Source organism: Vombatus ursinus, unplaced genomic scaffold (assembly GCF_900497805.2).
Source record: "Vombatus ursinus unplaced genomic scaffold, bare-nosed wombat genome assembly UNPS02014864.1, whole genome shotgun sequence".
In the NCBI taxonomy this organism is placed as follows: domain Eukaryota; kingdom Metazoa; phylum Chordata; class Mammalia; order Diprotodontia; family Vombatidae; genus Vombatus; species Vombatus ursinus.
In genome coordinates this window covers 5,887,808-5,892,295 of record NW_020954642.1, presented here as the reverse complement: position 1 = coordinate 5,892,295, position 4,488 = coordinate 5,887,808, and positions in this window count along the sequence as shown.

The window sequence follows — 4,488 nt, the reverse complement described above, 5'->3', positions numbered from 1 at the left end:
TTTATGGAGATTTTAGAGGTCATCTCTAATTAAAAAGAAGAGGAACATGAACTCAAAAGGCAGAAGTGACTTGCGGTGAGTTTCACAAATTGAAGAATATTTCTAGGATTTAAACACATAACTGAATTCGAACCCTGTCTTCCTCTAGCTGTACCACATTATGGCTACTGGTGGGACTCTTGGAAACTCCTGAGATTTCCATGTAGCAACAACTCTCATACTCACAATGTAACCTTATTTTTTTTACCTCACATTTCCTTGATGATTTCCCTTTTTTCTCTTCCTTTGTATGTGTCATTACTGGAAATATTCTTAAGCCTACTTGGACCCATCATGTACAATGAATGGTTTCAATTATCCTAAAAAATGGTTTGTCAAGGGGATTATAATTATATATAATATACATACATATATAAATATATCAGTTAAATTATCTTTACATGTAACTGAGAAAAATATAATATTACTTAAAATAAAAAAAATAATTTATGGCCTATAAGAAGCATGTCTAATCTCTCTCATATACATATATGTATATGTATGTATACAGATACATATGTCTAAAATATATGAATTTCAGATGGTATAATGAATTAAAATTAATTATACTTCATTTCTGTCCAGAAAAATCCAAAGAAACATAATGATACCTGACAAAGCTGAATTTGAATGAGAAAATATCAAGAAAGTTAAAAGGAAAATAAATGATGCTTCAATGGACAATTTACAGTGAGAAAATATCAGCATTAGACTTCTCTCCACCTGGTGGCATAATGACTAAATTTATCAAGGAAGAGTTAACTGAATTGGAAATGGAATGAGAAAACCAATAAAACTTGGAAATTCCAGCATCCCATCAATGAAATAAGATAAACTCAAGTAAAAATTTAAAAAAGAAGTTAATGACTTAAATGGAGTATGAAAGAAAATACTTTTAAGACAAATGTGAATATTCATTTGTTTTTCAAATACATATTGTATTTTTTCCAATAATAACTGTCTGGAGGTCAAAGAAATTTTAAAGTAGAAATGGCTGAACTTTTTAATGCTACATAATGGAATAAAATAATTGAATATGAATATATGAATAGAAAAAATACATAGAGATAGAGAAAAAAAGAAGAGACTTACTGAATGGTTCATGGACTAAAGAACAAATTCTAGAAACAAAAATGGATTAAATATTCAAGTTATGAGTAATATATATTCATATATGTATGAATACATGTATATATATGATGCAGACAAATAAATCTTTAGAGGTCAATGTATATCCCAAGAATGCTTGTTTCAGCCAGAAAAAAAGAAAAGAAAATGTGAGAAGAGCAAAAAAATCATGAAATCAATTCATTAAAAAGTGATACAAAGAATTAAATTGTGAAAATAAAATAAGTAATAGATAAAATAAAAAGCAAAAGAATAGTCAAATTGACAAAACAGAAAACTGGTTTCCCCTCCCCCTCAGATTATAAGGAGGCAATATTCTATAGCAAACCACTTAAGTCTGAGTCCAGTCCCCCAGTAGAGAGAAGAGTACATGCCCAGTTTGTGGTGATGTTATATTTTGGTTCTTGCTCTACTTCATAAGTAAATATCTCTTTGTCAAAGTTAATTTATGTTATTTGGTTAATTTATTTTGGGGAAATTTCAACTTTTTTAAGTGACACAGGGAAGCACAATGAATAATATGAGCTTGTGAATATTAGGTGTTAATATTAGGTGTTGCAGGCCCTAGCCTAGAGGTTACTACTGTAAAGCTGAGAAGAGTAATCTTCTAAGGGCTTGGCCACCAAAGTGAGGTTGGACAGTAAGCTCAGATCTATCTCAACAATAAAAACAAGGGATGGAAATATATAGATTGCTATATAGATTTATATAAACTGAGAATGAAAAGCAGTAGTTAATATGAATTCATGAAAGCTACTAAAATTATTCCTTATGCCAATAATATGAAAAAATGCTTCTTACTGCCATTGGCAAAATTTATGCTTATTTTTCTTCACTCTTATGGATTTTAAATCTGCTTTCCATGCTTTGATGACAGCTAAATTGGATTATCTGCAGTATTTATCTGAAACTTTTTTTTCCCAAGATCAATTTTTAAAAAAAGTTGGAAATGTAGCCCAGACTTTAGTTGACTTATTTCTGGCACTTTGAATAACAAATATAATCTAGCAATAGCAAAGATTTTTTAAAACAAAGTATTTTCTCCATCACTGACAGTGGAGCCATCATATTTGGATTCAGCATCACACTTCCCAGTATGGTATATAAAGAAATGGAAAAGGTACTTAAGAAAGATGGAAAAAGTAACAGTAAAACATGTGTACATCTATATGTACATATATACATATACATATATGTTTATTTTATGATTATATAGTTTACTATACATTTCTATTTAGGGCAGACTATATATAAATGTGTGTGTGTGTTCATGTGTGGTGTAATGGAGATAGGGTTGGATTCAGAGTGAGGAAGATTTTGGTTCAAGTTCTGCCTCTAACACATACTGGCTTTGTGACTCTGGGCAAGACGCTTAACCTCTCAATCCTCTAGGAAACTCTGAGACTATAAATTGCAGAGAAAGTAAACATGTGCATTGTTAAAGGGAATTTCTTCATCCAGGAAATTACTTACCAGTGAAATCAAAGGTCTGGTTCTTGTCCCTAATATAGATAAATACATAAACCTCAATATAATTCTTAAAATTAAAATAACTGTTGCTGGAATAACAGGATCCATTTAAAATAAAATGAGCTTTGCAGGTTTTTTTAGAAGGCATGTTAGGCACTGGGGGAGATACAAAAACTTGATGAGATATGGCTCTCTGGAAGATTACATGCTTGGAGAGTAATCACATAGAGTTAAATATTTGTTAACTGCAATGTATGGCATTATGGTGGGGCTCCTGACAGTCCCTGTCCTTAAGGATCTTACTCATGGTAAAGCAACATGTAAAGGGAAGCTGAAACAATACTTGAAAGTTGATGGCTAAAGTATGGAAATGGCCCTAAAGTAGTGGCTCTTTGAAAAAGTGAAAGCTCATTTAGTATAACTGGGCTATCCAGAGGCAGAATCCAAAGCTGGGTTGTAGCAGAGATGAGTATGATGTCCAGGCAGCATGATGAGGAGATGTCTTAGAAGATATCTTGAAGGGATAGATAGGTATAGAGGATTTTTTACAATTTTATTTCTGTTCTTTTTTTTCAATTACATGTAAAAAATCTTAATGTTCATTTTTTAAACATTTTGACTTTCAAATTCTCTCCTTCCTTCCCATTCTCTCTCTGTCTTGAGAAGGAAAGCAATTTATGTAGATTATACACATAAAGTCATTCAAAGCATATTTCCGTAATAGTAAGGCTGCAAAAGAAGACACGGGTACAAAAGAAATAAAAAAGAAAGTAAAAAAGTATGCTTTGATCTGCATTTAGATTTCATCAGTTCTTTTTCTGGAGGTGGATGGCATTTTTTATCAAAAGTCCTTAAAAATTGTCTTGCATCACTGTATCGCTGAGAAGAGCTAAGTCGTTCACAGTTGATCATCATATAATATTGCTGTAACAGTGTACAATGTAGTTCTGGTTAGGCCCACTTCATTTTTGCATCAGTTCATATATCTTCTCAGGATTTTCTGAAACCATTCCACTCATCATTTCTTGTAGCCCAATAGCATTTCATCACAATCAAACTTGTTCAGCCATTCCATAATTAATGACATTTCCTCAATTTCTAATTCTTTGCTACCACAAAAAGAACTGCTATAAATATTTTATGCATATTGGTCATTTTCCTTTTCTTTTATCTCTTTGGGATACAGATCTAATAGTAGTATCAGGGTAGGTGGGCCCAGTATTATATATTGTCCTTTGGACATAGTTCCAAATTGCTCTCCAGAATGATTGGTTTAGTTCATAACTCCACCAACAGTGTTTTAGTGTTCTCTTTTCCCCTACGTACCCTCCATATCATTTTCCTTTTCTATCATATTAGCCAATCTGATAGGTATGAGGCAGTACCTCAGTTTTTTAAAATTATTTTTAATTTGCATTTCTTTAATCAATATGGATAAAGAATATTTTTATATGACTACATATAGCTTTGATTTCTTCTTCTGAAAACTGCCTGTTTATATCCTTGGATTATTGATCAATTGAGGAATGACTCATATTCTTATAAATTTGACTCAGTTCTCTCGATATTTGAGAAATGAGGCCTTTATCAGAGAAATTTGCTATAATTTTCCCCAAGTTTCCTGCTTTCCTTCAACTCTTGGTTGCATTGGTTTTGTTTGAGGAAAAACTTTTTAAATTAATTTAATCAAAATTATCTATTTTATATCCTGTAATGTTGTCTGTCTCTTGTTTAGTCATAAATTATTCCCTTATACATACATTTGACAGGTAAAATTTTCCATGCTCCCCTAATCTGCTTATAATACCAAACTTTATGCTTAATCATGTACTCATTCTGACCTTACTTTGG